The sequence below is a fragment of the Alligator mississippiensis genome, chromosome 3, assembly GCF_030867095.1.
Source record: "Alligator mississippiensis isolate rAllMis1 chromosome 3, rAllMis1, whole genome shotgun sequence".
In the NCBI taxonomy this organism is placed as follows: Eukaryota; Metazoa; Chordata; order Crocodylia; family Alligatoridae; genus Alligator; species Alligator mississippiensis.
Window position 1 is genome coordinate 88422877 of NC_081826.1, and position 8837 is coordinate 88431713.

The window sequence follows — 8837 nt, forward strand, 5'->3', positions numbered from 1 at the left end:
GGGGAGTCTTGGAATTGATATAATTTAATAAAAGAATGATTATACATTTAAATGTGTATTTTTTTTACAACAAAATAGGTCTCTGCCTTGCCAAAAAATCTTTAGCTATTTTTATTAAGACTAAACAGCAAAATAGTTTGTGCCTTGCCAGTTCTAAAGCAGTTAACTAACAAAGACAGTCTCTGTCTGACTACCAACTAGCCTTGTAGCAGCATCTGAATGATGTTGTATAAAATACTTGTTTTGTTTAGTGTACATTATCAAAGCCATTGACTTCAGGCAGAGATGGGTTCGACACTCCAAGCTCAAGTCCAAAGTACAAACTGAAATGTCTCTGAAGTTCCAGGGTAGCTGAATCTGTGAACTGGATTTAAATTTAGTCTGGATATTCAAAAGAAAATATGCTGTTCAATTTTCTCCTTGCTACTGAAATCTTCACCCCTTTTTCTGTGCAAGAAAGGAACCAAAGGCAAAGTTATGTTTACTAAAGAGTACACAATAAACTACAACACAGACTTTTGCAAGATAATGGGGCAGGGAGAGGGGGAAAGAAAAGTCCATTATCTGAAAAGGTGCTTTTTCCACCCCATCGGATAGGGTTATCACCACTTAAACTTTAACCGTTGCTCTTCTATTGCAGTGAGCTTGCCCTTTAGATGTTCACAGGCATAGAGATCAGCTTTGTTTGCTATCCCCAGGTGCAAACCTCATTAACCAATGTTTGTTTCCTTTGTGTTTTCAGCTTTCAGATAATGTCACTAGGTTAATGGATAATGAAGGTGGGGAAATGGGGCTAAGAAGTTAAGGGGAATCCGGGAATCATATTACATCTCTAACCTGAATTTTAAGGTTAATTGGAAGAGTACAGCTATCCAATTCAAGTATACCTTGAATATGGGGCTGCTTTGATTTAAAAAAAAAAAACCTGACAGTGGGAAACAATGCATGTGCAAATCCCTGTATTTGCAAGTTGTAAATGTTCTACAAAAATTTACTTTTGCTGCAGGAAAAGGCTTCCTTCTGTTGCTCAAAGTGCTCCAGATGCTAGTGTATTTAATATACAGCATAAGTAACCAAGCTGGACAGAGAAAGCAAGGTAATGTAAGTTTACATTCATTTTTCAGTATTCCCAAGGGACAGATTGTTTGGTCTGCCAAATTTCTCTGCTTACGCAGTGCACAGTAAACTTAAACTGACCAGAGTTTCCCACAGTAGAATTTCCCTGTGCAGAGGAAAATTCTGCTTGTTTAAATCTAGCTGAGGTACTGCATCTACGTCCACCAGCTGCTCCCTCCTGCGACATGGGAAAGGGGGGGTGGGAGGAGGGCTGACATTTTGTCAGGGAATGAAACAGAAGGTTGTGATGGAGCTGAGCTTCAAAATGCCTCATCTGCTGCTGGTGTAAGCTCCAATTTAAGAAGGCAGAATTGTTAATTTCCTTATGGACTTTTCTGTAGCACTTATTATTATTATTGTATCTCAGTGCCTCACAGATAAATGAATTTATCTTCTCAACACCCATGAGAAGTAAGGGTGTCATATCCGCATTTTACAGATGGAGAGCTAAGACACAGGGACTATGGCCCAAATCTTATTTCACTTATTTGGCCCAGATCCCATTTTAACCTGGTTCACTAGACTTGTCTTCTCGTGCATATTTAGAAGTATGACCACTTGGACATTTAACTCCACTTACGCTCTGTTGTGGTCCTATCTGCCTGGAAAATGCATACATTCAGTGCACAATGCATAAACCTCATATAAGTCTCCAAAACACGCATCAGAGAAAAAATAGGCCTAATGACTTGGCATGGAGAAAGCATCCAAGAGCCTAGTCATTAGGTTATGTTACCCAGGAAGCAATAGAAACCCAGGTTTTTAACCCTTCCTCAGTCAGGCAGGAGGTTTGAACACCCATCTCCTGCTTCTCAGTTAAATGTCCTAACCATTAAGTCAGAGCTTACCCTCCATCCCTGTGACAGGGTGCCATCTTTGGCTGCTTTTTAATTTTTTTTGGTAGGCTGGTGAGTGGGCACCTGTCAAGTCTTGCTGTATTTTCCTCCCCTGGGGATCAGCTTCCCCTCCTTTGCTCATCTGCCACGACTTGATGTTACTTGGTTCTTAAAAAGAGGGAAGCTGACCCAAAAGGTTTCCAGACAGACTCTAGGCTCACCATCTGTAGGATAATGTGTTGTTGCCTTAAGGGCAAAATGCACAATCCTACCTTCCCTTGACATGCCCCATGCCTTGCAGATGTTTTATAATTTTCTCTTTATGTTGTGGTCTTGGCCACTGAGGGCTTACTCCCCACCTCTCTCTAGCTAGGCCTGTCAGTCAAAGTCCACTAAGCAGGGCTTAACTCTGAGGCTCAAGCTCTCTAGCCTGCTTGGACTCAAGGCCCTCTATTTCAGACACCGGGCCTACTGGCCCTTCTACACAGCACCCCTGTGGCACCAGGCTGTTGGGGCCTCAGCCCCCTCCGGCTTTGCCTCTCTTTCTGTAGCTAGGGTCGTTCGCCTAAGTCCACCCACTAGGACCTGGCTTCAAGGCTCCTATCTTCCCTTCAAGTGACTCTGGGCTTGTGGCCCTAGTGCTGCACCCCTAGCACAGCAGGACTTCTTGAGCCCTCTATCACAACACCCCTCAGTGCTAATGAGGCCTCCTCCTCTCCTACAGCCTCAGCCACAAACCTTTAACATTAAACAACCACAAACCTTTAACATTAAACATAAACCATAGACCCCTATGGCCATATAACAAAAATAGAAATAAGAGAGGCAAACTGCCTGCTTACATGTGATTGTGCTTCTGTCTCACAGCGTGGCACATTCTTCCCAAGGCGGCTGCTACAGCTGCTCCATAGTCATCGGGAATCTCCCTCTCTGCTGCCCCCTGGCCTTCTCCGCTTGAGGTTTATATGGTTCTGGCCTCCCCCTTCCTGTCACCTGACCAGCTGGCAGGGCTCGATCCTTAACCCCTGCTCGACTGGACGGCTGTGCTCAGAAGGTTCTGGATTTAAAGGGCTGCTCTGCTTCCTGATAACAGGGCTAGGGTTCCCTGTTACAATCCCCTATTTTGAAGGTGGTCCACTGGGCAGCCAAAAGGAAAAGATATGTAGGGCAAGAAGGAGATCAAGCAAAAGGAATGATTACTCTGTGGCCAAATGAGATGGCACTGCTTTGGGAAGGAGAATGGCCTAGGATCTTCCAGCTGCTCCCAATGCCATTTATCCTTTTAATCCAATGATTGGTTAAAGCAAAATATAAACATGACAATGGGAGCAGGAACAGGGGGAGATGTCTATGTGAAAGAGGCAAAAATTAGGAAAGATATAAAAATACATTTTATGCATCAGTAGGAAATGTTTAAACAAAGCTAAATTAAAAATAGCTAAAGAACGCTCCCCCCTGCCTGTACCAGAGGATAGGCTCTGTCAAGGAAGCATGTACAGAATTTTGTGAAACTGCTGAGGAGTTCTGCAGCTGTTCTAGACAAACAGTAGTTCTATAATCTTTCTTGTGTACCCTAAGAAAATGTGAAAGAGGACTAAGTATTTCCTGCTACACCAACAACCTTTTGGAAAGTATGGGGTTCTTTTCCCAGACTTGCACAGTGGGTCACGATGCCCTAACTATTGGTCCATCAGTCCCAGCTAAGGGGAATGCTTTGGGTCATCATGCCCTAAAATCCAGGTTATTGTTCCTAGCTTCTGTTGTGTGTTGCCACACTTGACCACCACCTTCACATCCTCCAGCCACAGCAGAGGGCTGAAGACTGCTGAGAGGAAGAGACAATCAGATGCTCAAGAACCTGCAGACAACAAAAGGTACTAATTGTTTCTTTTTAACCCAACCTTCAAAGCCAGAAGGTTTCTCACTGGGTACTAGTCCAAATCTAATTATATATAATTACTAAAGAAACATACAGCTATTTCCCATGGTGGTCAGGGACTCAGCATTTCTAACAGGGAGACTTTTCCCTGAATGTATGCATTTATTCTATTCAGGCATTTCACAGATAGGCACCACCAAAAACCTTTCCTTTGGATGTAAAGTTCTTTGTTGTGTTAACCAAAATCTATAAACAAATATGAATTATCATCAGATACCTAAGGTGCCTGAACATGCTTTCACATATCTGTGTTAACAGTGGCCCTTCCCCCTAGCCTTTCCCTCCCTCTCTCTTGTCCTTTGTATTTAAATTACTTTATTCTCTTCTATTTAACGCTCCTAATCTCTGCAGGTCGATTCAAAGCATCTGATGATGCCTTTCTGAATGAGTTAGTCTTTCAGGCAGGGTACAGACTTCAGTTTTCACCAGGAGAATGGCCATTTTCCCAGTAAGGCTAGGGACAGACATAAACCGATTTAAGTGATCAGAAACTGGTTTAAACCTGTAACAGAACAGATGTTTAGTGTACATAAACCAGTTTGAAAATGGTTGAAACCAGTTTGAGATAAACTTGGTTGAATGTAGTATCAGACTTAACTGATTTGGGTCAAACCAGTTTATGCAATGTCTGTGCCAGACCCCTTGCTGGTTTAAGATAAACCAGACACCCCAGCATCCTGACATGCTCTCTGGGCTGGGCAGGGCTCTTTGCTCCACAGCAGGGCTGACACCTGCCCTCTGCTCCCTGGCTGCAGCTCAGCTGAGACTTGCAGGCACAGCAGTGTCTGCCTGGCTTCTCCCTGGTAGGAAGGAATTATTCCCTCCTCCCCTCTGCCTTACATAGACACCTCAGCATTAGCTAGCAGACCACATACTGGCTACAGTCCGTGCTGTGGGAGACAACCAAGGCAGACAGGCTTTTTGGAGCTAATCAACAGGTAGCTTAATGTTCTTCCTTGGAAAAGCTGTTTAAGAAGAGCTGTTTGCTCCCACACTTCCCCTTACCGCTCCTGGCTAAGCAGGAATTCCCCCCTCCCCTCTGCCTTGCGGAGAGGTGTCTGTGTTTTAGCTAGCAGACCACATGCTTGCTACAGTCCTTGCTGAATCAGCAGGGAGAATCAACAGAAATTTCCCTCTATTGTTTTCTTAATGGGATGATAAACACTGAGTTAGGGGGTGACAGATACTGCTATGAATTCCATGCTGGGCTAATCAGAGCATCCTGCCAGGTCCTGGCCATGCCTTCCCCCCTTCCTCAATTCAGTACTGTGTAAGGGAAGGGAGGACTGTTCTAGTGCCCCCCAGCTACTAGCCTGAGCCACTGCAGGCATGTGCCTGCATGTCTTGGATGACAGTGCAGTTACAAAGTGATTTAACCTAACCAGGTTAGACTAACTTGCTAGGATTAAATCAATTCAGGCTCAGGCTTTTTGAATGTTTGTCCCTAGCCTAAAAGCCAGAAGTATATAAGACCAGGGGTTCTCAACCTCTAGTTTACAAGTCAAATGTGGCTTGACAAGCCACTGCATCTGGCTCCCCATGGGTTGGGAAATTTGGCAGTGGAGGAGCAGTGACCACTCTTCCCAACTGCCAATTTCCCATGTCTTCTCTCCCAGCATACCCTACTGCCCAGCTAAGCAGTGGGGTTGTGATTTAAAAGCCAGGAGCTAGGAGTGGGCCTCCGGGACTGTAGGATAATACTGGCTTTAAAATCACTGCTCTCACCATTCAGCTGAGTGCCAGGGGGCAAGGGCAAGCCAGAGGGACTGGGAACCAGACATATGTAGGCTTTCCCTAGTCCAACTCCTAGCCTCTGGCCTTCTTGCTTTCCCTTGCCACCTGCAACAGACAGCTGATCCAGGGCACAGTGGTGTGAGGCAGGCTGCTGTGCTTAGCCTTGGGAGCCTTGCCACCACAGTAAAATGCCCTTGCCTTGCTCCACATTGTTCTGGGTTAGCACAGAGCAGCACAGAGTAAGGTAGGCTGCATGCCCCTACCTCAAGTCTCCCAGAACCTTGCCACTGGGTCAGCCCAGACGACTGCAAGGATTGGAGGAGAACTAAGAGAGTTCACACTTGGGGAGGATGCACTACTCCTGACAATCTGCCAATCAGCTGCCAATCTCCTGGGCTAGGAACAGACATTCAAAAAGCATGAGCCTGAATTGATTAAATCTTTGCAGGTTAGTCTAACCTGCAGAAATTGAACCAATTTGCAAGTGGATAGATGTTCACTTTTGATTCAGGAAATGCAGGCACATGGCTGCTGTGGCTCAGGCTAGAAGGTGGGGGGGGTGCTAAAATGAACCCTCCCTTCCCTTTTTTAGTGCTGAGCTGAGATGGGGACATGGCCAGGCCCTGGCAGGATACTATGATTAGGGAGGGGTTTAAACCCCCACTCTGGCCTGCACAGTTCCCAGATGGGGTGCGCCTGGAGGGGGAAGGGGAAGCAACCTTTACCAGGCTTCCCGCCCGCCCCCCCCGCTCGCTGCTTAAAGGGTGGGGAGTGTTGCCAGACCCCAGTAGACAGCTAGCACTCTGAGGCAAAGGGCAGGGGGTGGGAGGGAAGACTGCTTATGTGGACTGCATGCATCTGTTGATGATACTGAGCTTTTCAGTCTCCCTCTTCTTGCTTCTTCATACTATCTGCAGCAAACTGATAGGCACGCATTCATGGCCAACCAGGTCATTTCTCACACCTCACTCTGTCCCCTGTTGAACACTGACTGCAAGCCAGCAGACAGCAGGAAGCTTATTAGAACACAAAGCTTATCAACCCATCAAGACAACAAAGCCTCGCTCTCGTTAGTTCAAGCTCTTCTTAAACAGCTTTTTACAAAGCATTTGTAAGGAAGAATGGAGGGACATTACTAACTGACCTATTAACTAGCTCCAAAAAGCCCTAAGCAGACACTGTTCTGTCTGCCTTTATTCCTAACATGGCGGTGGTGTGACTGTTACCAGATGTTGGCTGTGATCTGTGCCTGGGATCCGGGGTCCATGCTGTGGGAGAGGGGAGGGAGGGAGGGAGGGGGAGATCTGTCCTTGAGCGGTGAGGGGCGGGGGGGATGGGGCAGGGAGAAGTCAGGCAGATGCTGCCGTCTCCTGGCTGCAGTCTCCACCTCCTTATCAGCCAGCCGGAGCTCCGGTTAGGGAGGAGTGGGACGGGGCCAACCCTGCTCTCTGGAACAGACAGCGCAGCCCAGGACTGAAAAGCATGCTGGGATGTTGGTGGACTCTGATTTAACTTAAACCAGGAAGGGGTATGGAACAGAAGTTCCATAAACTGGTTTGACCCAAATCAGTTAAGTCTGACTACATTCAACCAGGTTTATCTTAAACCAGTTTTGGCCATTTTGAAACTGGTTCATGTGCACTGAACTTCTGTCCTGTTACAGGTCTAAACCAGTTTCTGATCACTTAAACTGGTTTATGTTTAGCTTCTGTCCCAAGCCCTGGAGTGGGAAACCTCCCCAACTGCCCTTAAAGTCTGCTTCTTCTCGGGCAGAAGAGAGGGCAGGCTGTCAATTAATGGGTTTCCCTAAGGATGGGGATGGACTAAGGAGCAGCCCTTTAAGTGCTCCCAGACTGGAGAGGTTGCTTCCAAAGCTCTGTACCATACAGCTTATACAGCTTTTTGACCTATTAACTAGCTCCAAAAAGTCCTAAGCAGACACTGTTCTGTCTGCCTTTATTCCTAGCATGGGGGTGGTATGACTGTGACCAGATGTTGGCTGTGATCGGTGCCTGGGATCCCGGGTCCAGCTTTTGGGCTATTTTTCTACCAGAATAAATGTATTCTGTTAGAAGTGACCATATGTACACACTCTAAGGTGGTGATTCTCAATCATAGTGCCTTGTGATCCTTTCGAGTGCACTGTGGGATACAATGCAATGTTAGTACTGTTTGGTTATCTTGATTCACAAGATAAACCTAATAATTTCAAATAAGAATCCATGGTGTTAAAAAAATCTGACCTGTTGTGGTTTTTCTCAGTTTTTTGCAATACGAAAATTGCTCTCTTGTTTGTCCATAGTTGCAGAATGGGTGAATACTAAGAGCTGGCATTTTTGAGGAGTGCCTTAAGTCTAATGAGGGGCGCATTGAGCCTGAGGCACACCTTGAGCCTAAGAAGGTTGAGAACCACTACTCTAAGGTGCTACCCTACCCTGCCTTACACATTCACACGCAATACTACATAGTTGAGATAAATGGTATTACAATACTGTCACTTGCAGCTAAAAATCACATGGTTCAAGGGCTTCACCTTTGGGAAAAAGTAGAATTAAAATCTATTTAATTTAGTAATGTGAGATCTTGTGAACAAATATTCAGACAAATTAGTTTGCAGCTAGTCTAGTAATATAATGAGAAATTATGAAAAAGCAAAGGTTATTCAAAATAACAAGAAAAGACCAATTACTTTTTCAGGATGGGAATACAGTTCATATGGCCAACTTTCAGAGAAGCACAACAGGAGAAAATGTCTTTTTGCAAGTGTTAGTTAGTTCAAGTACAGGGTCACATGTTCTTTTTAACATCAGAAGTATTTGCAGGTTTGCCATCCAGGCCTATATTGGAATAAGAACCTTGATTGGTACCAATCTTTCACAATTTGTAAGCAAAAGATCAACCTTTTTAGGCTCAAGATACCCCTCCTTAGGCTCAAGGCCCCCCTTGGAAAATGCCAGCTCTTAGTTTTCATTAACTTTTTGACTACAGGAAAACAACAGAAATATTTTTCTGTTGCAAAAACTCAGAAAGACCACAGTAGGTCAGAATGTTTCAACAATTTCTGTTTAAAATCTTTGGATTTATCATGCGAATCATGTCTCCACACCTAACAGTGCTAACATTGTGTGGGACCTTTGAAAGGATCTCAAGGTACCCTACCCTAGCTGAGAATCACTGGCTGATAGGTTTGATCAAATGATGTCACTAGGCAC

The 8837-nt window shown here is 45.2% G+C and overlaps 1 long non-coding RNA gene across 1 annotated transcript; it reads right to left on the bottom strand.

The window, feature by feature from the left end:
* Positions 1 to 8: 8 nt before the first annotated feature.
* LOC109283836 (uncharacterized) lies at positions 9 to 2970 on the bottom strand. The gene is made up of 2 exons (XR_002091102.2): positions 2795 to 2970; positions 9 to 447 (listed from the first exon to the last, which is right to left on the bottom strand). It is a non-coding gene; the product is annotated as an uncharacterized LOC109283836 (long non-coding RNA).
* Positions 2971 to 8837: the final 5867 nt, after the last annotated feature.